Source organism: Narcine bancroftii, chromosome 4 (genome assembly GCF_036971445.1).
Source record: "Narcine bancroftii isolate sNarBan1 chromosome 4, sNarBan1.hap1, whole genome shotgun sequence".
Taxonomy (NCBI): Eukaryota; Metazoa; Chordata; class Chondrichthyes; order Torpediniformes; family Narcinidae; genus Narcine; species Narcine bancroftii.
Window position 1 is genome coordinate 204,208,275 of NC_091472.1, and position 26,833 is coordinate 204,235,107.

General features: G+C 39.6%; 1 protein-coding gene across 6 annotated transcripts in view; it reads left to right on the plus strand.

Annotated features, from left to right (window-relative positions):
• LOC138761488 (septin-2) overlaps positions 1-26,833 on the plus strand; it is a 206,284-nt gene that overhangs the window by 74,633 nt on the left and 104,818 nt on the right. The gene's annotated exons all lie outside the window — the stretch shown is intronic.

The following is a 26,833-nucleotide window of genomic DNA, read 5'->3' on the forward strand; positions in this document are numbered from 1 at the left end:
TTCTCTTTCCACTCTCGTACGACTTTAAGTATTCCCTATGCATTCAGGGCTCTGTGATTAGTAAAGATTGCTTAAGGTGGTATGTGGGTGCAAGGGAAGGTTTAGAACCACTACCCTAGACCCAATTGTTACTGAAATATTTTGCTTGAGAAAAATTGTTATTGGTCCATTTCCTTTGGAGTTATCCCTAACAAGCCAATTAGGGATGATTAAAAGTAGTTTTCAAACTTTTTCTTCCCACCTACATACCACCTTAAGCAATCCCTTACTAATCACAGAGCACCTATGGCATAGGGATTGCTTAAAAGTGGTACATGAGTGGGAAGAAATAAGTTGAGAACCACTGGATTAGATTCTGAGAGGACTTGATGTTGGATTTTTTTTTTGTTCCCCTCCAAAGGAAATATTCTTGCTCTCCAAGTTGATTGTGAATCTATGAAATTCTCTACCATGGCGAGTGGTAGTTGTTGAGTTATTAAACATTTTCAAGGCTGAGCTGGACAGATTGTGGAATGCAGGTTTAGTGGATGGTGGAAGAAAATGGTATTATTTAAGATGGTGATGCATGAGGCTCCTCACAATGGTGAAATCCCCAATCCGCTACTTTGTGTCTATGACCCTTGTCAAAATACAAAACAAACTGGACTTTCAAATGAGTGGATCGGTAAGATTCTGTATGGTTTAAATTTACTGAAGCAGGGAATACAGACTGTTGCGTGGAGCGGAGCGGATCGCGGGAAACACGTGGGAGGCCAACAGATGTGCTGCTGGAGAAGGCAGAAGCATGGAAAACAGGCTGGCATCAGCGTTAGACTGAGAGTTAACCCCCTTTAGACCTGCGCTCCCAGTGATTGTATTCTCAAATGTAAGATTGCTGGAAATGAAAATAGATTACCTGAGACTGTATCTGAACCAGAGAGAAGTGCAGGGCTGCTGTACTCTGGTGATTACAGAAACGTGGCTCCAGGACACTTTTCCAGATTCATTGATCCAATTGGATGACCTGACCTCCTTCAGGACAGACAGAGACACTGCTGCTTCTGGCAAGATTCAAGGAGTTATATCAATGAGAGCTGGTGTACCAATGTCTCTTTTGTGAAGGCCTTCTGCTCAACTGCGATAGAGTACATCCTGGTGAAATGCAGTCCTTTCTACATGCCCAGGGAATTTTTGGCCTTGCTGATTGCTGCAGTCTACATTCTACCTTTGGCTAATGGGGGTGAAGCCATGAAGGAGCTTTATGGTGCTATCAGCAAAACCTAGACTTTCCACCAGGACAGTGGCATTATTGTTGCTGGCAACTTCAATTACGCCAATCTGAAAACAGTATTACTACAGTTTCAATAGCATGGGAACTTTGCCACCAGAGGAGAGAACACCATGGATTGGGTGTACACCAACATCCCTGGTGGGTACAAGGCTGCACCTCGCCCCTTCCTGGTTACTTGGATCACATATCTGTCCTACTAAACCTGGCGTGGAGACTCTGGCAAAGCCAACTAGGTCAGTTTGCAGGGAGATCAGGACGTGGCCAGGCAGTTGGGGTGGGGTGCCATAGCAGTACTGCAAGATTACTTTGAGACCACAGACTAGAGCTGTTTCAGGGAGTCCACCACCTACAGTGGTCATGTAAACATAGAGGAATTCACGAGCTCAGTGACTGGCTACATCAGCAAGTGCATTGAGGATGTCATCAAGATCAAATCCAGGGCTAACCAGAAACCATGATTGGAGGCAGATGGCTGGGCCCTTTTCAGAGCTCATGATCCTGTCTTGAGGACAGGGGATAGGATACCACTAAGATCATCCAGGCTGAAATCTTCCATGTAATCTGGAAGGCAAAGCATGGGTACGCACAGAAGATCCACTGTCAGCTGTGCGACACGAGGCCCATGTGGCAAGGGATCAAGGCTAGTATGGATCACGAGTCAACCTTGCAACTTAAGAACAATGACACCTCCCATCTGGACAGATTGAAGACTTTCTATTGATTGATGAGAAGAACAGGATGATGCCAAAGAAAGCTCCATGTCCCACTGATGACCTAGCTCCCTGCATAGTTGTGGCCAAGGTGAGGACTCTACCCAAGGTGAACCCACACAAGGTGGCGTGACCAGACAACACTCCATGAAGACAGAGGTCTTCATGGGCATCTTCAAAACTTCACTGCAGCAGTCCATCGTTCCTGAAGGGTTCAAGACAGCCACTATCAGTCCAGTGCCCAAGAGGGTGACAGTAACAGGCCTCAGTAACCACCGATCTGTAGCAGTGACCTTCGCTATTATGGAATACTTCTAATATCTGGAGATGGAACGCATCAAAGCACACCTCTCAGAGATGCTGGATCCATTTCAAATCACCTGTAGAATAAACTGTTCCACAGACGATGCTATAGCCTTGTTATTTCATCCTGTCCCAGCCCACTTGGAGAAGGATGCCTCATACTCCAGGCTGCTGTTCATTGACTTTAGCTAGGTGCTTTGTACGATTGTTCCTCAGAGGCTGGTGGAGAAGCTGTCCTCGCTGAGACTCAGCGTCCCTTTCTGTAATTGGATCCTGGACTTCCTGATGGAAAGACCACAGTCTGACCAGGTTGGTAGCAGAATATCATGCACTGTCAAGGCATATCTCAGGGCTGTGTGCTCTGTCTGCTCCTATTCACGCTACTGACCCATGACTGCACTGCCAATACCAGGTCCAACAGTTCCTTCAAATTTGAAGATTATACAACAGTTGTGGACCTCAAGGATGTCACTTGATGCCGTAGGGTTAGGATGTAGGAGCCTGACCCTTCTGGTAAACTAGTAAAAAAGTACTAAATAAGTAATGTTAAAGTAATTAAACTATTTGAAGTATTAACATTGAAATAACACTTAAAAAATGTCTCCGAAGAAAGAAAAAACTGCTGCAGCCCTACCTTGAGCCCAATGTGAAGAGAAGATTAGAAGAGATCTAAGGCCTACATCTAGCTTGAAGCAGGGAACTAGTGTTTGAGGTGTTCCCTGGATGAGTGAATCTGCTGAGGGTGCATTTGCTGACATCGCTCTCCCACAGCAGTGGAGTGATAGCGTCAGGGAAGAACCCGGAAGTGTACTGTGCATACACAAAAGGCCTGAGCCTTCAGTGACAGCATTAGAAGGAGTCAGGCTCACAAGGCTCTAGCAGTGAAGATGAAGAAGAGGAAGAACAGCAGCGGGAAGAGGAGGTATTGAAGAAGTTAATATTTTTTAAAGTTAAAGTAAACGTACAGTTGAGGATGTAACCAATGTTGAACTATTAAGAGAACTTCAAGGAATGAAAGGGGAAATAACAGTCTTGGTCGCAGTGAATAAAATGAAGAGAAAATTAGATAAACTGGATGGGAAAATAAAGAAGATGCAGGAAGAAATGCAATGTTGTTGATAAGCGAGATAAGAGTGGAAGATTCCACTACTGTTTTGAGAATGGAAAATCAAAAGCTTCAACAGAAAGTAGGCGTGCTGAAAAATTTCAGTAGAAGAAATAATATTAAAATAATGGGCCTTAAAAAAGGAGTGGAGGAACAAGACCCAATCGACTTTTTAAAAAAAGAAATGGATTCCTGAAGCTTTGAAATTTTGCATATCCTATTGAGATTGAAAGAGCTCATAGAGCTCTTAGAGGAAAACCACTTCCAGATCAGAACCTGTGTTCTGTGCTAATTAAATTCTTTCAATATCTAGATAGAGAGATCTTGACCCTTGTGGCAGAAGGGGCAAGGAAAGGCCTGCTTTAGTATGAAGGGGATAAAGTTTTGTTCTACACTGATATAAGTGCAGATTTATTAAAGAGAAGAAGACTCTTTAATCCAGTTAAGAAGGCTCTTTGGGGGAAAAAGGATATCTATTGGCACTGTTTCATCCTACAACCTGAAAGATTTTCCTGCCTGGAGGTCAAAATAAGTTATTTTTGAATTTTATTCAAGCAGAAAAATTTGTGCAAGATCTTCCAAGAGCACAAGTGGAATGAAGAATTAAAAAACCCAGTTATTGTTACTATGTCCCAGAGGGACTAAATTTTTTTTCATCTACTCTGCAGGACTGAATAATTCAGAATAATGATTATTCTCTCTTTACTGATTTTTGTAAAATCTTTATTTATAAATTAAATGATTAAAGATCAAATGGTAAATGTACCAGGGGGGTTGGGAGGGGAGATGAGGTTCTAACTGCTACTGAATAATTTGTGTATTTGTGAGCCTGGATGCAGGCTGTAAAATAGAGGGAGGTAGTGTGTATAATTAAAACAAAACTTGTTTTGTGGTGGGGGGGATTTATTCTGTCTATATATAGTTACAAATGTTGGAGCATATTTCTTTAATTGTATATTTGTTTTCATTTCTTTATTTGGATTGCTGGAGGAAATGCGCGTCGACACATTGGATATTGAGTAATGGACTTAAGGGGAGGAGATTCACAGGCAGAGGTGGAGGGAGTAATACTAAAGGGTTTGAATATGGTTTATTAAGATGAGTAATACATTGAGTAAATTTTTCTTCAAAGAAGAAAAGAATACATTGAGTAAATTTTAATGTTAATGGGTTAAACGGATCAGTGAAGAAAATGAAAGTTGACTTAGCTTTTTTGCTAGAAACCCATTTAATTGAAAGAGAACATCAGAAATTAAAAAGAGGTTGAGTATGTAGCAGCTTCTCCATTTAATTCTATGACAAGAGTTGTGGCGATTTTGATGAAAAAGTATCTTCCAATTAAAATTTAAAATGTTATGACTGTCAAATATATTTGGAATTATGGACCCCTTTAAATTTATGTGCACCTAATGTTGATGATGAAAAATTTATTTAAGAAACATTCCTTAATTTAGAAGATGCACATGAAACTATTTTAATAGGAGATTTTAATTTTTGTTTGGATCCTTTTTTAGATCTATTAGAGGAGTGACAAGAGCTAAAACAGAAAAGATTACATTGGTATTAATGAGAGATTTGAATTTAATATATGCATGGAGGAGAATCCATCCTGGAGAAAAAGATTATTCTTTTTATTCAAATAGACATGATTCTTATTCTAGAATGGATTTATTTTTAATTTCAGCACAGAGGCAAGGTAGGAGTTTAGAAGTGGAATATAAAGCAAGAGTTTTGTCTGATCATTTGCTTTTATTAATGACTATTGTAATTCCTGATAAAGAGAAATTGGTTTGTAGATGGAGACTGAATCCAATTTTCCTAAATAGAATGGATTTTTGTGATTTTACTAGAAGACAAATTCAGATATTTTATGATACAAACTTGAACTCTGTTAATGTATAGTTTGTAATATGGGATGCTTTGAAAGTGTATTTGAGAGTGCAAATTATAAGTTTTACTGCAAAAATCAAAAAGGAGTATATGAAAGGGATAGATCAATTAGAAAAAGAAATAAGGGTTTTGGAAAAAGATTTTCAAAGGAGAAGTTCTGAAGATAAACGTAGACAACTAATTAACAAAAAAAAACAGTATAATATATTAGAAACCTACAGAACAGAGAAAGTAATTACAAGAACTAGACAGAAGTATTATGAACTAGGCAAACGATCACTCGGTACTTGCATGGCAACTAAAAGTGTAGCAGGTTTCGAGAACAATGTAATTAAGAATGACTCCACTGTTATTAGTTATAAACCTCAAGAAATAAATGAATCTTTTAAGAGTTTTTATTCTAATCTATGTATGTCAGAATCTTTAAAGGATGATAATAAAATAGATAGATATTTATCTCAGATAAGTATAGAAAAACAGACAGAATTGAGTGCCTACATGTAGAGGTGAGGGAGGCAATAAGTTTGTTACAATGTAGAAAATCTCTGGGAGAAGGCGGCTTTCCACCTGAATTTTTTACAAAGAATTTAAAGATTTATTAATTCCTATTTTAATGGAAATGTTAGATCAGACATCAATTACTCAAACTTTCATTTTCAACAGCAATAATTACTGTGATAACAAAAAAGAGAGAGACCCTTTAAAATCTTCATCTTATAGACCTATTTCATTATTAAATGTAGATTATAAGATTGTTACCAAAATTTTGGCAAATAGGATAACTAAATTATTACCAGGCTTTGTAAAAACGAGGCAATTGGCTGATAATGTGGCTTAAAGACTATTTCATCATTAAATGCAGATTATAAGATTGTTGTCAAAATTTTGGCAAATAGAATTACAAATTAGTGCCAAAAAAGATTTAAGTGTTGCAGTGGCTTTAGATGCATTTGATAGATTGGAGTGGGACTTCTTATTTAAGGTGTTAGATAAATTTGGATTTGGACAGACTTTTATAAACTGGATTAAGGCATTATCTAATGACCTTAAAGCTAAAATAGTGACTAATGGACAAATATCTGCTCCATTCCAATTGACAAGATCTAGTAGACAAGGATGTCCCTTATCTCCAACTTTGTTCATATTAACTATACAGCCACTAGCAGAGGCAATTAGAGAGATTTGGAAATTAGGGTTGGTGAAGAGCATAAAATTAGTTTATTTGCAGATGATGTTCTAATATATTTGACAGAGCCTGAGACTTGCAAAAATTGGAGGAATATGAAAAGATTTCTGGTTACAAAATAAATTTGGATAAAAGTGAAATTATGCCTCTTACGAAGGAGATTATAGTCATTGTCAAAAAAATGCTCAAGTGACCAAAAGATGGGATTAAATGTCTATGGATTCATGTAGAAAATAATTTAAAAAAAAATTATATAAATTGAATTATTTACCATTACTTAAAAAGGTTGAAGATGATTTGGAAAAAAGGACAATTTTACATATAACATTAGTAAGAGAGGTTAATTGTGTTAAGATTAATATTTCCAAGAGTACAATATCATTTTCAAACTTTACCTATATTACACTCTCAAAAGTTTTTTTCAGAAATTAAATAAGTATGTAAGGAGATTTATTCGGAAAGATAAAATGTCAAGAATCTCTTAAAAAGATTAATGTGGAAATATGAATTGTGAGGGCTACAGCTTCCTAATTTTAAGAATTATTATCAAGCGGCTCAAATGAAATTTCTTAGTTTTTTTGAAGGAAAAGAAAAAATAGCATGGGTTAGAATAGAATTGGATAAAATAGGAGCGAGATCAGCAGAGGAATTCATATATAAATGGAATTCAAAATTAATAGCTGATGTTAAAGAAACACTTGATTAATGTTTGGAATAAGATAAATGATAAAATTGGAACAAAAATAAATATAACGTCAAAGATGCCTCTGAATCTAAATTGTTTTGTTCCTTTTTCAAAGGATAACCAATTTTTAAATACTTGGATTCGTAAAGGGATTTAAAAAAAAATTCAAGACTGTTATGAATGAGGCCAGTTGCTGTTGTTTGAACAATTAAGGAATAAATATGGAATAACGAGTAACACTATTCTGTTATTTTCAATGGAGAGGATAATTAAGCGAAAAGTTAGGTCCAGCTATGTTGATACCTATTTGCAGGTAGGTGGAAACTCTCATTAGGAGGGGAAATATTAAGAAATTTATTTCTGCAATGTATCTTTTATTACAAACAGGAATCCCCTAAACATGGAGACAGAGGTGGGAATTGGATTTGAATATTATAATTGATGAACAAAGATGGTCAGATCTCTGTTGAGGCTGTATGACAAATGCTATTAATGTAAGATATAGATTAGTTCAATATAATTTTTTATATCAGTAATACCTTACACCACAAAAATTGAACAGAACGATGAGGAGATGGGAACTTTCTTGCATTCAACTTGGTCCTCTCCCAAGGAAAGACCTTTCTGAGTGGACACTGTATTTCCACAAAATCCTGATTTTTTTTCGTGAATATAGAAGCAACAAGACCCAAATTAAAATATCAATATACCAATTTAAATTAGTTAAAATAGCACTAGCAGTGGCAAGGAAATGTATTGCAGTTATTTGGAAGTCAGATTCACACTTGGGTTTGGAAAAATGGAATGCAGAAATTCCAAGTTGTATTCCCTTGGAGAAAATTACATATAATTTGATAAATGAATATGGAATTTTTTTTTTCAAATTTGGCACCATATATGCAAATTTTAGGTATAAATACCACGTCTCCAGAATGGAGGACCATCGCCTTCCCAAGATCGTATTATATGGCGAGCTCTCCACTGGCCACCGTGACAGAGGTGCACCAAAGAAAAGGTACAAGGACTGCCTAAAGAAATCTCTTGGTGCCTGCCACATTGACCACCGCCAGTGGGCTGATAACGCCTCAAACCGTGCATCTTGGCGCCTCACAGTTTGGCGGGCAGCAGCCTCCTTTGAAGAAGACCGCAGAGCCCACCTCACTGACAAAAGGCAAAGGAGGAAAAACCCAACACCCAACCCCAACCAACCAATTTTCCCTTGCAACCGCTGCAATCGTGTCTGCCTGTCCCGCATCGGACTGGTCAGCCACAAACGAGCCTGCAGCTGACGTGGACTTTTTACCCCCTCCATAAATCTTCGTCCGCGAAGCCAAGCCAAAGAAAAGAGGTATAAATATGCAGTAGTGTTCTTCCTGCTGGTTGAGACCTGTGTTAATCTGCTCTAAATTAATTTTATAGAAAATCTGGTGGAATCCTGTGTGTTGGATAGCAATCCTCCGAGCAATCCATGAAGCTCTTTTATTTTACTATATATTATATTTTTCTTATATATAACTTCTTTGGGGATGGGGGGTTTAAGGGGAGGATGCGGTGAGAAGGTGAGGGATTATAACAATCATGTAATGATTACAACCTTTTTAAATTTAAATTTCTATTAATTGCTTATTAATTACATGTTTGGAAAAAGTTTTAATAAAATATTTTAAAAAGTAGTTGGCCTCATCAGCAACAATGACGAGTTGCACATCAGAGTAGTGGTGGAAGATCTCGTGAAATGGTGCGAGAGAAACAACCTGAGTCTCAACATGGACAAGACGAAGGAGATGATCATGGATTTCAGGAGGACCAGGAACAACTACCCTCTACTACATATTAACAACTCTGGGGTGGAGAGAGTGGAGAGCACCAAAGTTCCTCGGAGTTCACTTAACTAGTGACCTATTGTGAAAACTCAAGATCTCCTCATTCATCAGGAAGGTGCAACAATGACTCCATATTTTGAGAAGACTGAAGCGGGCAAGGCTATCGGCCACCATTATGTCAACCTTCAATAGGAGCTCTATCGAGAGCATCCTGGCTGGTTGTATCATAGTGTGGTATGGTTGGTGCATAGAAATGGATTGGAAGTCAATACACAGAGAGGATCACTAGAGTTTCACTCTCCCTCCCCCCCACCACTCCCTCGACGTGATCTACCAGGATTGTTGTCGAAAGAGGGCATACAAAATCATTGAGGACCCTTTCCGCCCTGCACACAGCATCGTTCAGCTGCTCTTATTGGGAAGAGCTTCTTCCCACAGGCAGTGAGAATGTTGAAACAACCAAAGGATCTGCTCATGCTTCCATCCAAGACCCTCGAATTAATTTTAATAGATGCACAGTGAAACCTCGATTTTACGTGGCCTGATTTAACGCGAATTTGGTTATAATGCAATTAGCCTGTGCTGTCTGAAATATACCGTCTGGCTCTCGCCTGCTCTCGGATGTGGGGCTGTGGGAGGCCAGCAGATGGTCAGGCACGGTGCTGTGGAACTCTGGCAGCCGACTGCCCCACATATCAGCTGGAGACGTGTTTGCCAGTGGCTGCTAGTCGAAGTTGAGAGCTGAGTTGTTCCATAGCAGCCAGTGCAGGCTGCAATTGCAGCACAGTGAGTTGTTGTCCAGGTGCAGCATGGCCAGACTGGGCTGGTGGCAGTGTGCTCTCTTCCAGCGTGGTCAGCTCCTTCAGCTTGTACAGTTGCCAAAGGTTCTGCTCCTACAGAGAGCTGATTCCCAGGAAATTCAGCTGGATTGTGCCCAGGTTGTGCAGGTAGGACAGGGATTCAGCTGAAATTCAGGTTGAACAAATTGCTGAATGTGTCCAGTTCCACTCTGCTGCTGATCTTCTGCTGTATTTGTAAGTAACCCCGATTTAGCGCGACCCTGCTTTTTCCTCAATGACTTTTTATGGATTCAAATGATCATGTTATAATCAGGTTTCACTGTAATATTTGTCTTGCATATGTATTTTTTTGTCTGTCTGTGAGTTATGTCTGGCTGTGTGGCTGCATGTTTTGCACTGAGAACACTTTCATTGGGTTGTATTTGTACAATCAAATAGGAATAAACTTGACTATGTCTAAAGATTAAAATTGTGGCCATTCTGGTAGAACAGGGATCATATGACCTACTATTTCTAATATCAACAAAGAACCCTGACACTAAATGTTAACTGACCATTTCTACCCATGGGTGCTGCGTATTCTTCCAGCATCTCGTCATGTGCTCAAGATCCCAGCGTTTTGTATTTCTCCACTTCTAAAACCGCGCTCTCCATAATGTTTGGGACTTTTTTTCCATTATTTGTCCCTGTGTTTCATAGCTTTAAATTTGTAATCAAACAATTCACATGTGATTAAAGTGCACATTCCAGATGTTATTCGTGGGCATCTGTGTACATTTTGGTTTGACATGTAGAAATTACAGCACTTTTTCTACATAGTTCCCACATTTCAGGGCACCATAATATTTGGGACATAGCAGTGGTATGTATATTAAAATAGTCATGTTTAGTAATTAATTGCAGTCACAATTAGTACTTTGTTGCATATTCCTTGCATGCAATGACTGCTTGAAGTGCATCGGACATCACCAGGTGTTGAGTATTTTCTCTGCCAGGCTTCTCCTGCAGCTGTCTTCAGCTCCTGCTTGTTTTGGGGGCTTGTCACTTAAGTTTTCTTTTCAGCAGATGGAATACATGCTCAAATGGATTTAGATCGGGTGACTAACTTGGGCTTTCAAGAATTTTACAGTTTTTAAATTTTGGAAAAACTCCCTTGTTGCTTTAGCAGTCTGTTTGGGATCATCGTCTTGCTGTAGGATAAAGCGTGGTCCACTGGGTTTGGAGGCATTTGCTCGAACTTGCTCGAACAGCACATAATGATGTTTCTGTACACCTCAATTAATTTTGCTACTGCCACCAGCAGTTACATAATCAATGAAGATGAGTGCACCAGTACCTGTGGCAGCCAGACATGCCGAGGCCATAACACCCCCACCACCATGTTTCACAGATGAGGTGGTATGTGTTGGATTTTGGGCAGTTCCTTTACGCCTCCACACTTTGCTCTCACTCTGATCCAGGTTAATCTTGGTCTCATCTGTCCAGAAGACCTTTTTCCAGAATTAACCAGCCTCTTTTAAATACTTCTTGGCAAACTGTAATCTGGCCATCCTGCTTTTGAGGCTAAGTAGTGGTTTGTATTTTGCTGTGTAGCCTCAGTGTTACGGTTCATGAACTCTTCTGCGGCAATTAGTCATTGGGCACATCCACATCTGCCTCCTGAAGAGTGTTTCTGATCTGTTGGACAGATATTTGTGGCTATTTCTTCATTATGATGAAAATTCTTCTGCCATCAGCAGTGGAGGTCTTCCTTGACCTACCAGTCCCTAAGCTCACTGGTACACTCTTTCTTCTCAGTGATGTTCCAAACATTTGATTTTGTTCATCCTAAGATTTGGGAGATGTCTCTTGCTGTTTTATCCTTGTTTTTCAGTCTCACAATGGCTTCTTTGACTTTCATTGGCACAACTTTGGTCTTCCTGTTGAAAAATGTCAACTATAGACTCCTGCATCAATGAAGCAATTAAACATACCTGAGTAATCCCAATCACCTGTGAAGCCAAATGTCCCACATATTATGGTGCCCTAAAATGTGGGAACTATTTATTTAAAGTGCTGTAATTTCTACGTGGTCAAATCAAAATGTATGCATATAACCTTACATAAAATATGGAATGTGCATTTTAATTACATGTGAATTGTCTGATTACAAATTTAAAACTGGAGTGCAGGGGCAAATAAGGGGAAAAAAGTGTCTGCATCCCCAACATGAAACAAATTTTTTGCTTTGTAACAGCTGAATGAAGACCTAATTGTCTACCATATAAAAATATGAAGAAAGTTTAGATAAATGCAGGGACTTTGTGTAACTAAGGTTTGTGCATGCATTAATAATGAGTAGAGCAGGGCATTGAAGAGAAACTTTATGACCTAAAGGAGACATTCTCTTAAAATTTTAAATCACAAAACATAACATTTGTTACTACATTTTAATGCAGACATAATGTGATTAGTCATTTATATATAAACCCCCCCCCCCCAACTTTCCCAAACACCCCAATGATACCCTCCCTCCTCCCTTCCCCACCTTCAAAGAAGGAAAAAGGAGATCGTCATCTAGTACAATCACATTAAAACTTTTTGGCTGCAGGAGCGGTGGCACCTGTCGAAGTGGACTGAGAGATCAAATTCTAACCCAAATAGTTTTCAAATAAGGGCTCCAAATTTTAGTAAAGAAAAATATATTTGTCTCTTAAATTATATGTAATCTTTTCTAAAGGAATACAGGCTTTCATTATGCCATCTTTTCATCCCTAAAACCGAATCAGATCTCCATGTAATAGCTAAACAGTTTTTAGAAACAGCCAAGTATAAACACAAAAATTCCATTTGGTACATAGTCAATCTAAAGTAGGCTTCTCAATTTTTTTGGCTATGGCCCCCTTAGAATGCTGCTCAAAATTAATGGGCCCTCTTTGTTGCAAAGCTTCTGCACTTCTCTCATACTGACTACATAAAAAACAAAAACAAAAAAAAAATTATGTGAGGTGAGAAGAAAACAGAGCTGTAGGGCCCCATTGAGAATGGTTGTCCTAAAGCATGGCTATGAGGAGTTTGCTACCCTATTTTATGCAATTTATTCATGTGTTATTAAGAATGAGCTGGATAAGAAGAAGTGGGGGTGGGGGGGGAGGGAAGCAACCAGTTTAGATGACATGCAGCAAATGAAACTGTATGTTGAACATTAATATTGCCTGGATCTATGGCAATGAATCTGGCTCCAAATAACCGCTAGGAGAAACAGATATGGGACACACACCCAGGTCCGATCAGCCTGTGGTGGGCCTCCCTTGGCAGAGGGTGTCTTGTATTTAAAAGGCCGAAACACTCAGTGATACCAGAGAATACAACTGAAGATGTGTCTGATACCGGTTAATATTTCCTAATGGTCATCCTCTATTATTGTAATTGAAGCAACTGACTCAATCTAACCAATACTGAAACCTTGGGGATTCTAACTCCTCATCCTGTGTATCAACCTGTATCTGTACTTTGAAAGTTATGCAATTATTTTGTCTTTTTTTTCCTGCTATTTTTTGATGTTGGGGACTTGTACATATTAGTAGCTCTATTTGCCCATAAAGAAGAATTATTAAGCAAAGTGCCTTTTTTGCAATACATCTTGAAGTTGTTGGTATCTGTCATTAGAAAAATTCACTTACACAAACATTGAATGGGAATTTTCTGCAAATGCAGCTGTATTAAAATCGTAATAATGTATTGCAGACATGAAACCTTGTTGTCACTGTGTTCTAACAATGAAGAGAATATGGCTCCATAGGGAGCCACCCACCATTGTAATTCTGGTGCACTGTTTTCTGTTGAAGCTTCCTCTCATTGGCAAAATACAGGCATGTTTTGGCCAGTCACATTGTTTTTTTTTAAGCTGATATGAAACTTCACAAATTGTTTACAGTCCAAGTAACCTGTTGCATGTGATATTTTGTTTTAGTTTTTATAAATTAATTTCTGTGTAAGTGATATTTCTGGTATATTTTGCATGGGGTTTTTAGTTGTAGCCCTGTATATTGTTGTAGGAAAATCCAAAATGATTGCTAGTTTTAAGCTATGAAAATCTCTGAATTCCCACATAATTGTGTTTAATTTATATAAGAGCAGGGTGTGTTCTGCTTGTAACTATTTAGTTTTTTACTTTTTTTCCAGTCATAAGAACATATTTGTTACCTCATGCTGCCTTGAAGCAGTCTTGATGATGAGTGAATTACACGCACAACTCCAGTATTTAACAGGGAGCATGCATCATTCTTTGGAATCCATCTTTCCGAACCAACGTGTGTATTGTGAAGAGAACCGTGACTCCTCAGCATTGTTAGGAACGAGAGACTGATCATTGATATTTTATTTCTTTGCATGTGAGAATATTTCAGGAACTTACTGTAACTATGACTGTTTCATCTTCTAACATCCAAGCTGTAGAGACATTATTTTCTTTAACCCAGTAAGACGGTAAGAAACGTTAAATTCCTGGGTGTCAAAATCTCTGAAGACCTAACCTGGGACCATCATGTCGACGTATTTATGATGCACAGTGCACGAACAGGCTACAGAGGGTTGTAAACTCAACCAACACCATTCTAGAGCTCACTCCATTAACCCTTTGGTGTCCAGCTATTTTTAACCTTTCATATTACAGTAGTTGCACCTTATCTGCAGGGTATATGTTCCAAGACTTCCAGTGGATGCCTGAAACTGCAGATAGTACCGAACCATGTTTTTCCTATACATACACACCTCTGATAAAGTTTAATTTATATATTAGGCACAGTAAGAGATAAATCAACAATGACCAATAATAAAATAGGACAATTATAGGAATATTAAAAAAGTCACTTGAACAGAAGCACTACGATACTGGGACAATCTGATAACCAAGATGGCTACTAAGTGACTAACAAGCAGGTAGGGTATACAGCGTGGATACACTGGACAAAGGGATGATTCATGACCTGGGCAGGATGTCGCGAGATTTCATCACACTACTCAGAATGGTGCACAATTTAAAACTTATGAATCGTTTATTTCTGGAATTTTCCATTTAATATTTTTTTAACCCTGGTTAACCGCAGGTAGCTTAAACCACGGAAAGTGAAACCGTGGGTAAGGGGGAACCACTGTATATTCTGTACTCCAAACTGGGTCCATGGGTACAGTGCAAACACCAGTTTGAACCAGCTAGTGGTTGGGTATAAAACTAGTCCTGGAAAACCGGGACTTGGAGTTTCTGTGCTTGCTGGTAATTGTGCTAAACTGGGACTTGGAGTATATGTGCTTGTTAGTTGTCCCTGTAAACAGGAACTCAGAGTCCAAAGGGTTAAGGGCATCTTTAAAAGGCAATTCCTTCAAGAAAGCAGCTTCCATTATCAAGGACCCTCACAACCCAGGCCATGCCCTCTTCTCACTGCTACCAGCAGGAAGGAGGTACAAGAGCCTGACGACATACACTCAATATGCCACCATCAGATTTCTGAAAGCTCAGTTAACATGTGGACATAACCTCACTTTTTCTCTTTTATTGCACTACAGTTAGTCCTTGACTTCAAACCTATGCAAGTTACGTCCACCCACACACGACTAAAATTTTAAAAATATCTTTTTTTATTAAAGCTACTGTACAAGTTCATATTTTGTATTAAAAGTACTGTATACAGTACTTTAGACTCTTGGCAGCTGCCTGAAGTCCCCGCTCCCCGTTCCTCACGGCACCTGAGGTCCCTATTCCTCAACTTATGACCAAACCCAGTCCCCATTACAGTCGTAAGTCGGGGACTACCTGTAGTTATTTATCTTTTTAAAAATCTTGTATTTAAAGAATTGTAATTTATAGTAATTTTGCACCTTGTTCTACACAATCCTGCTGCTGCAAAATAACAAATTTCAAGACACATTCATGACAATAAAACCTGATTCTGATTATGCCATGTGTTTCCTCCCATGGGAGCACTAGCTCAGCAAGTTGAGTAAGACATTACAATGGTCTTTCTTCCTTTCATTTATGTTACCCCATAGATGTTTTCACCAAGGGATGTGTGTCATTTCGTTTAGGGAAAAAAAAGCACTAGCCTGAGTCACGATGAAATCTGGAATCATTGTGGCAAGGTTGAGTTGGTAGTCATGTGATTGGAATTTTTTTTGTCCCATGCTGCTATGTTTTCCATGAATTCACAAATTAAAAATTGAGTTTTTGTTATGTGAATAATATGTGACCATTCTTAGATTTGGAGATGCAGATTTATACCAAAGTCAGTTTCTTAATTGGTTTTGCATCATCGTAAAATGAAACAGCAGAGAAAGATTAAGCCCTTTCAAGCTGCCATGTAAAATGGGGTTAACCAGGCAATTTGAAAGGGTTCAACCGGATCAACTTGGTCAGATCCCAACTGAGTTGCTAACTCTGAGGTAGTCAGGAAACCTAATAAAACTTACCCGGGCGTCCTGGTTTGGCAGTTTGAAAGGGGAATAGCCGACCCGGTTACTCTGGTGACATCAACACTTGCACGCTTGTGTCACAGGAAAGCCTTGGCTGAGGTGCCACTGCTGCAATCGGGTCGGGGGGGGGGGGGGGGGGAAGAGAGGTCGCTGCTGCGATTGGGGGGGGGGGGGCGAGAGAGAGGGGTCTCTGCCACAGGGGAAGAGAGCTTGCTGCCATGATCGGGGGGAGAGAGGTTGCTGCCGCGATTGGGGGGGTGGGGGGAGAGAAAGAGATCGCTGCTGAAATGTGGAGGGGAGAGGCTACTTCTGAGGGATCCCACGATCGAGGGGAGAGTGGGGGGCCGCGATGTTCTGTTGCTGCTAACGCTGCTCCGGTTCGTGGTGATGGCTCAATGCTGGATTGCAGGATCAAATGGCCTTCTTCCTTACCCATTATCCACCAACCTGCTAGAGCTGCTCTGGCGCTGGCAGAGTGGTACAAGTGGCGTGGGGGATTATGGGTAAGGAAGATGGCCATTGCTCCCATACTCCAGCATTGAGCCATCACTGCGAACCAGAGTGCAGTAACCCCCCCCCCCTCCCCTACTCATGGTAGCAGCATGTGGCTGGGGAGAAGTCGCAACTGACGGGGGTGGGGGGGTGCACTACTGACGGCCAATAGTTGCTGTGAGTGCATGACACATCACTCACCATGTCATCACAGGGGCAAGATCCCCCTTAAATCACAGGTTGGCGATTTAACAGGTAGGTCCACCTGCGACTTGAAGGATGCACCCCGACCCAGTAATCACATCTGGGTCCCAGGAGGGCTAGTCGGGTGCTGCAGCTTGAAAGGGCCTATTGTGGTCATGCAGGTTCTGGGAGACGTAATCATTTTGGCCCATTGTTCCTTCCCCATTACTTGCTATTTTTCTTTCCTTTCAAATATTTATTCAAGATTCTGCAAGTTAAAGGTTGTGGGCCCTGAAGCCTTCTGATAACCTGATGGGTTTGTATCAAGCTGTGTCCTTTGGGTGCACAATCCCTAAATGTTTCTGTGACAATTTGGCAAATCTTGGCCAGGTGGAGGTGAAATAGTATTGTGGTCTTCATAGTTCTTTGGCAGGAGTGGAAAATCAAGAAAAATGACAGCTTTTAAAATCTTTCGATTCTCTTCTAATGTTATATGTTTGCAAGAAGTAACTTCATTGGGCTATCTGGTTGATCATATTACGAACCATTGGCCAGTCCACGAAAAGACGAAACGATCTATCCAGTCGTACAGGAAAGTCTGCGGATGGCGTGATTATATTGCACAAAAGTGCTGGAGAAACTCAGCAGGTCATGCAACACCTATAGGAAGTAAGTGGATAGAACCAATATTTTGGGCCTGAGCCCTTTAAGGTCTGAGCAAAAAGCAGGCAAGCCCCTGAATAAAATGATTGAGGAGAGGAGGGAAGAAGGAGCACAGGCCAACAAACTGGAGATCGTGGGTGAATATCAGAGGGAGAGCAGAAGAGACAACAGCTCAGAAGTGTTGGGTGGAGGGGGGTAGCTCCTTTTTAGGGGCAAACTGGGAGGCCTGGGAATGGAGTTGGAAACCACATGGCACAGTATTTGCCCTGTCAGCTGCGATAACAGGGATCTTCCAGTGGCCAACCATTTCATTTCCACACCAGCATATCTGTTCATGGGCCCTTGCACTGCCAAACTGAGACCACCTGCAGACTGGAGGAACATGTAATATTTTGTCTGGGCATTGCCCAACCAGATGGTGTTAATGTTGACTTCTCCAGTTTCTGTTAGCTCCCTCCCCTGACTCTTTCTCTGTCTGGCTGTCACCTTTCCATCAGCTCTCTGCCCCCTTCCCTCTCTATTCAGAGAGTTACCATCTCTCCCACCACTTCTCAGCATTTTTCTCTTCTGACCTCCCACCAACATCCACCAACGACTTTCTACCTGTTGGTCTGTGGTCCTTTGACAGAACTGAGGGAGCACATTATTACAAAGGTATTTTTCTGCCTAAATAGCGGAAATTTGATTAGTATATATGATGGCTGCTTGAACTAAAAACTTGTTTCTACTTCATAACCTAATCCTCTGGCATATCCATCCATCATGCTATCATTGGTGTCAAACCTGAGACTTACTGCTGACTCGATGAGGAGTGTAGAAGGTCAGACAAAAAGTAGGTCTTGGTATAAATTGAATTGTCCATGTGGTGAAGGCATAACACTATGCACGATGAACAGCAGAGTCAGATTACCAATAAACAGAGCTAAGTAATCTTGCAACCAATGGATCTCATCAAAGCAGTGTGAATGGGAGATGGCTCCTTGAACAGCTCCATCGACAAAAGCAGAGGCAAGAAATCAAAAACAAAAAAAAAGTAGTGGAAATAGTCAGGCAGGACTGCTAGAGTTCAGCACGTGAGGTCAGCAGAAGCTTTGCCAGCTAGAATCCAGTCTTCAGCTTTTCGATTAGTTCCATGTGATGTCAAAACACAGCCAAGTGCAGTAGATCGACCAATGACAATTGGCAACAGATTCCAACTACCCCCTTCTTGATGTTGGCGGTATTAACATCAATTCTGTACCAACCTGGTGGAATACCATTAACGTAAAAATGCAACAGGAATAGTCTCACAAGTCAGAAGGTAAAGATAAAATAACGTTTGGCTAATTCACATTCCACAAAATCTTTTCATCCTCCCACACAGTATGAATCAGAATTGTATGGATGACATGTTTGGATGAGAGCAGCTTCAACAGCAGTCAACTACAGAATAATAGAGTCCACTTAATTGGGTTCATACCCACTACTCTAAACATTTAACATCGATACACTCCCTTCTGTTATGTGCACCATCAGCCAAGTCCATGGCAACAGCTTTCCGTGGATTTTTGGACAGAACATCCAAACACGTAATCTCTTCTTCTGAAAAAGACAAGCAGAGCAAGCGCATGGGAATGCCAACACCTAGTCATATGCCATTTTGACCTGCAGTGTAAATAAAGTTCACTTCTTGTTGCACTGTTAAAATTGTGAGTCCTTCAACTTGACGGTGCAACTTTACGAGAGAACTACAGTGGTCCAGGCAGTTGGATGGTGATGCCCTTCACAAAGGTTGGCCATAAATGCTGGCTTTGCCTCTAATGCTCATTGTTTGAAGAATGAATAAATGAAGAAAGGAAATGTGGCAGGTGGTGGGAGCAGGATGCTGCAAAAGCCACAAATTGCAAAGAGATGAGGAAAGAGATAAGCATTATGTCTTCTGTTCTGATTCCTTTAGTCCTATAGAATGTCACTAAACAGCAGGTTGAAGGGCCTCGAGAGAAATCAGCCGGGTCCTCCTCTACCTCAATAAACTGGTGTTTGAGTAAATTCCAAGAGTGCCATTATCCTTTTTTTAAAAAAAAAAATTATTAATAAATTTAAAACCACAAAGAATTCAAATCCAAATGCATATGGCATATATTAAAAAGAAAAGAAATAAAGAAATCCCCCCCCCGCCCCCCCAATATACCCCTCTCCCTCTATCCCCTTCAACAGGCGCACTTATTACTTTAAAGTTTATTTTAATATACTGAGACCTTAGGAGAAAGGGAATGTCAGAGCTTCATTTAAATATTCACACCCACACTTTGTGGCTCCATATCTTCCAAAATATATAATATTTGTCTTTTAAATTATGTAATTTTCTCAAGTGGTATGTAACTCTGAACTTTCGCATGCCATCTTTCTATACCCAAATCTCTATCAGACTTCCAAGTTATGGCAACAGATTTTCTTACAAATTCAATTTCAATTTAGGTTTAACATTTCTAATATCTCAATAAAAATAACATTGGATCCTGTGGGAATTTAATTTCCATTATTTATTCCAATAAATTACCTATTTCAAACCAAAAAGGTTTAATTCTAGGACACTGCCAAGTAGAATGCAAAAATGTACCTATTTCCTGTCCACATCTAAAACATAAATCCAAAAACATCTGGTTCAATTTATTTAGCTTTTGTGATGTCAAATATAACTGATGAATAAAATTGAATTGTACCAGCCTGTACCTCACATTTATTGTACTTTTCATATTTTCTCTACATAACTCAATCCAATCATGTTCATGTCTTTGTTTATTTGAATCTACTTCCCATCTTTGTCCAGATTTATGGACCCCTACTTTTCATGCTTTCTTTTGTAATAACCTATGCATTATTGAAATAAATTTCTTTATATCTCCATTACACAACAAAGATTCTAATTCTGTCTCTACTGCTAATAATTGCTTGACCAAAATTTTCATGTAAAAATTCCATAATCTGATAATAACTAAGTCTAATATTCTCAGGTACCTTGAACTTCTTCATTCTATTAAAAGTAATAAATGTCCCTGCTTCAAAAAACATCCTCAATCTTCCCAATTCACTGACACTGCCAAATCTTTAAAAATTGAATTCCCATGGAAAACGAATCAGTCTATTCTGAAATAATGGTGTTTTTCTTGACAATAAACCTCCTCTCTCAATCTCTTTATCAACCTTATTCCATAGCTCAATTAAGTGTTTCAATATAGGAGTTTCTCTATTTGCTGTTAACAATCTTAAATTCCATTTATAAATAAAATCTTGTGGGTTTGGTTCCCCTATTTTACGAAGTTCTATAGGCACCCAAGATGGAATTTTATTTAAATCATGCATTACGTTAACAAATTGCAACTAGGCTGCTTTATAATAATTCATAAAATTAGGCAGCTGCAAACTTTCTAAGTCATAATTCCACATTAATTTATCCAAAGAAACCCTTGCCATTTTTCCTTTCCATAAAAATTTTCCTAACACAACCATTTAATTCTTTTTAAAAATTTTGAGGAATTGCCTTAGGAATCAATTGAAAATGATGCTGTATTCAAGGAAAAGCATTAATCAAGCAGCCATTAATCTTGTGTGAACTTTAACTGTATAAGCAAAGCTCTTCATTCAAGTCCATATGTAAGATTTTTTAAACTTGTGTAAACAGTATGTTGGTGCATGTGCCTAATATTCCCTACTGAAGGCCTAGTTGTTACATAGCAGTTGCTCGGCATTGGCTGAGATGAACTAATCAGGTACAAGGTTTGTATGTGGGTTGTTTCTCATTTGTCCATTGAATTGGGAACTGACGGGAAGCTGAATCATTCTGTAAGTGGTAGTATCCCATTTCATTGTTAGTGTTGGTTGAATTTGAAATTTACTGTGGGCTGGCATTTAAATAATACTGGCAGGAAGGAGATCACAGGTCAAACTACATGGTTCCATTGTGAATAAACGTAGATTTTTATTGCCACAATGTGAAGGCTATTGTGTATAGGACAATAGGTGACTGGCAATTAAATTTTACTGGTTCATTTGTTCAATTCTCATGATTTTAAAAACAATCTGTTTGAATCTAGCAAACCACAATTTCCATTGCATTGCAGTTAAGAAATGCCATGAATTTCAAGTTCTCATCAATTATTTACTTTAAATGGTGACTTGTTGGCTAGGCAATATGATAAATCGGCAACAATGAAGAGTGACCATTCGTTGGTTAATTGTGAGAACTTGGTTTTGCATTCCACGCAGGCTGCTTGCAAAAAATCAAGCTCCAGCGACATTTTGGATTGGCAAAAAAATCATAGAAAACTACAACACGTAATAAGAAACGTGCAACAAGTAATCATGACGACCATAACGTTGAACTTCAACAAACAAATCAAATTTAAGTTTAAAAAAAATTCCTGATGGATATCTGGCAGAACAGTTGCTCATGTCACAGTACTGGCCTCTGTAGCAGCCATAATTGCTGGCTCCCTCCCCTTTCACTGTGTCCTGTCATTTGAGTTCTCTGTTTGAGCTTGACCAGTCTTTTTCTAAGGAAATCTCTTTGAGTCAAGGATGATTTGTTTCCAGTCCATTTTTGCCTTCTGAAGTTACTAATGAATCCTTTACAGAATCCTCAAGCTCCCTCACAGTGAAGCTTCATGGGAAAGGCAGGTTGGTTGGGATGTTGTGCACTCCTACTTCCTTCTTGATATCTTCTGTAATGGTTCTCTGCCAGATTTTCCTTGTAAATCAGCAAGGAGTTACATTTTCCAGGCAACAAGAGCTGGAGGTATTTTATTCTGTCATCTTGGGAATTGCTTCAAATATTGGAAGTCAAAGTCATGTACTTGTATGCAGAATCAGGTGGGAGACCGGTGGACAATTGAAAGTAATTGCCTTTGATCAGAGTCTTGCTGTTGGAAATGTAGCCATATGAGAAGGCCCTGATCATTTGTTTGCCTGTTACACAAATGAATCAGGTTTATTGTTATGTGCTGGACTTGGGATCTCGTTCTTCAAGCACATTTTCCTTCAGGGGCTGAAGGCAATGCTGGCATATTGGAAGAGATGATGGATTTCCCACTGATGTTAGCTTCGGTGAGAGGCAGCTACTGAGAAATGGGGAGTATTCTATATATCACAAGGTCACATCTGGATCTTGATTGCCAGAGGGCAGTGTTTTGTGATGGGACCTTTGCCTTTCTGTTGTTTAATCTGAGACCTATTCTCTTACAAACCTTGAGTGGTTTAAATATGGGATGCAGCTTGTGTCCATTATGTAAACATCAACTGTGTTTGATAACTGACCAAAATTGGAGTGATTTTTGGTTCTGGAGTGAGGAGATGAAGGTTGGACAATTTCCATTTGGCGAGTAGTTCCACAAGGTGCATGCTGTGTTAACACAATTTGAATGGGCTGCAGTGGGATTGGACATGTGCTGGATTAAGTGGTAAGGATCATGGCACACTTGCCGTTGTGGAATACTTCCTCACCCTTTATCATTTCCACAACTTTCTCTGGTTGTGATGTTCTAAGCTTTTTATGAAATCAGAAATGTTTGCTGCTCTTCCCCATATTTTTCATGAATTTGTGGCACGAATGCATTTTTTTTTGCTGCTCTCAAGGAGTTCTTCACCCAATGAGGAGGGTTTTAGTAGTGACTTTCCCTAATGCACGTGCCAAGGAGACTTGCAGTTACTTCATTTGGACTAGCCCTTTCATAGCATTGTTGCATTTTGACCATCAGTATTATTATCAGCCAGCAAGTTCAAGATGGGACATAATTTGCAGTAAATAAGGTTTGTTTGCCTGGAAATAAACCACAGAACATTACAGCACGGAAAAGGCCCTTAGGCCCTTCTAGTCTGTGCCAAATATTATTCTGCCTAGTCCACTGACCTGCACCCATAGCCCAACATATCCCTCCCATCCATGCAGCTGTCCAAATTCTTCTTAAATATTAAAATTGAGCCTGCATTCACCACTTCAGCTGGCAGCTTGTTCCACACTCCTACCACTCTGTGTGAAGATGTTCCCCCTAAATTTTTCCCCTTTTACTCTTAACCCATGTCCTCTGGTTTGTATCTCACCTACCCTCAGTGGAAAAACCCTACTTACATTTACTCTATCTATACCCCTCATAATTTTACCATTCAAGATAATGTCATGTAATAAAACAGTGTCATATTACATGAAATTACTTTTGCCTAACGTAAGGCAGACAGAGTCACCATCAGCAGAAATCGCCTGAAGAACCTCTTACAGTCAGAGAAAGAAGCAAAAGCGAATTCCCCCCAGAGTCACTGTGTGTCCGTGGATTCACCTCCAGTGCACCTGCAGCTTCCACAGACACAGAGAGTCCAGTCCAAACCATCGGCAACCCGAGCTCCAGATTCAAACCTCTGATATGATTAGGAACCCTTCAGCGGCCTCAGCACCCTCTCACATCCCAGTTCTGATATGCCCAGTCTCCAGCAGTCCACAGCCTGGTGTGAGTCCCTTGACCGTGGTTGTCAGCAGCCCACAGCCTATGTAGGTTCCTTGCCTTGAGTCACCAGTACAAATCCCATAGGTGCTTTGTGGTTAGTAAGGCATTATGTCAGGTGATATGTGAATGGAAAAAAAATGGTTGAGAACCACTGTCCTGACTTATTTAACCTTTTCCTGTAACTCAGTTCCTGAAGTCTGGGCAACATTCTAGTAAATCTTCTCTGCACTCTTTCAATATTATTGATGCCTTTCCTGTAGTTAGGTGACCAAAACTGCACATTGGCCTCATCAGTGTCTTATACAACTTTACCATAACATCCTATACTCCTATAATAGGGAGTATCACCAGCCTATAATTTCCAGGGTTACTTTTAAAGCCTTTTTTTTAAAATCACATGAGATGCCCTCCAATCCTCTGGCACCACACCCGTGGCTAAGGACATTTTAAATATTTTTGCCAGGGCTCCTACAATTTCAACACTTGCCTACTTCAAGGTTTAAGGGAATAACTTGTCAAGCCCTGGGAATTTATTCACCCTTATTTGCTTTAACACTCCTCCTCTTTAATCTACATAGGTTCCATGAGCTCACTGCCTGTTTTCCTACTTCCTTAGATGCTGTGCGAGTTTTCTGAGTAAATACTGATGCAAAAAAATTAAGATCTCTTCCCATCTCTTCTCGCTCCATATGTAGCCATTTTCTCTGATCTTCGAGTGGACCAATTTCAGTTATGTTTAAGCAGAAAATTATCTAATGGTAATATAGATTGTACAATGTACATATGCACTGAAATCCTTCTTTGCTGCAGGGCAACAGGCACTTTCTAAATTAAAAAGATAATAAATACAAACAATGGATAAGTAATAAATATTCACAGTTACCAATAGCGCAAAAAAAACAGTGGTATTGTAATGGTGCAGAGTCCTTTTTGTGGTATTAAGAGTATTTAATGATTAGTGTAGTAAGGGAGCTTCAAGAGCCTGATAAGTGTCGGAAAGAAACTTAACCAAGAGGAACTGAACGTCAAGCTTCTGTACCTTTTTCCCAAAGTCAGCAGCGAGAATAATGTTGTGACCTGGTTCAGGGGAGTCCTTTACAATGTTGTCTGTCTTCTTGAGGCAGTGTCTCACATGAATGTATTCAATGGATGCAAGTTCAGTGGCTGTAATGGACTGCAGCACCTTTTGGACATCTAACAAAGTGCAAGACTCTTTCTTATTTTTTGTTTGGAAATTTGTTGTGAACTCCATTGGTAAGACAAGATGTGAGAGAATATGAAATGACTTAATATGTCCTGTCATAATATCCACAAAATTATTTCCATGACCTTTGCTTTGTAACAAAACTGAAATGTGAAGGTGAAATGTTTGGTGTACATATCTAAATTCACTCCCAAATAACCATGTTCAATCAAGTGTTGGCATATTAGTACAGTGAAACTCCGTTATAACATGATTATTGAGGACCATAAAATATCATCGCGAAAAAAAGATGGATTGTGCTAAATCGGGGTTTCACTGTGTATATACACACAGTTTACAGGTTGACTCAGATTTAGAGAAGCGGGGGCAGTTTGGCAATTAGGACAGATTACCAGAGGGCAGGAATTTATGGTATCTCGAAGTGACACTAACACATTGATGGGGCCGGGACTCACTGCTGGTGGGTGGGGGAAGAACGAGGAACCCAAATCTGTTGGGTGGTGGGGGGGTTGGGGGGGAGAACCTGTTTCTGTGGCTCCGGGCTGATTCAGTTTTCTTGTCTTGAACTGAACTGCATTGCGCAAACCTTCCAGTTGCCAAGTACGCCAAAATGGCTTTTGGCGGGGCACATGTCTGGAGTTTGTTATGACTTAGGTGTCTGAACACCTTTGCATCCCCAGTATTTCACTCTCACTTAGAATGTCTCCGCAAAGTTAGTACTTGCAGAATCGTCTTTAAAATGTTGCGTGATTTCCCCACCATGAAAAATATTTGTTTGATCCACTGAGTGTGCAGGTCATCTTGCAAAAACAAGATAAACATTAATTAGTTACCTTAATCATTTAGGTGCACCACTACTAATTATCCAGTGTGCCACTTTTGGCGCATAGCTTGGCCATCCTTGGCACAGCATCTTTTAAATGAACTTGTTTAACATCCTATTTAAGGAATGGAACGCGAACAGGGGTGGCGACCCAGAGCTTTATCTTTTGGGCAACTTCATTGAAATAAGTAACAAACTAATTAATTCCAAATTTCATTTGTTAAAATAGCCTTAGCAGTGTTACGAAATGTATTGCGATTACTTGGAAATCCAACTCCCCTCTACATCTATCATGATGGACTGCTGAGATGATATTTGCATACCTTTGGAAAAAAATTACATACAAGTTGAAGAACAAATATGACATATTTATTAAGATATGGCAGCCATATTTGGGTCAAATAGGGGCACAATTGTAATTTTAAATATAATAATAAAAAGGATAATAGTAATAAATGCTGCTAAAGTATAAATGTAAGTAACTTCCCATATAGAATCTTTGATGATTAACATATATCTGAGCCCTAATGGTGTGTGGATTTATACTGTGAGTGGGGGGGGGGGGTTGTTTTGTTCATCGTAAAGAAAAATAAATTTTATATATCTATATATTTAATATTGGGGAGTTTTTCTATGTATACTTATGGAAAAAAAACCCAACAAATGGATCGCAGACGTTAAGCGATGCATACATTGTATATATCAGTGTCCAATGACTCATCGTGCTATATCCGAATTAGCATTAAATTGGGGTGCGTAAAATCAGGGTTTCACTG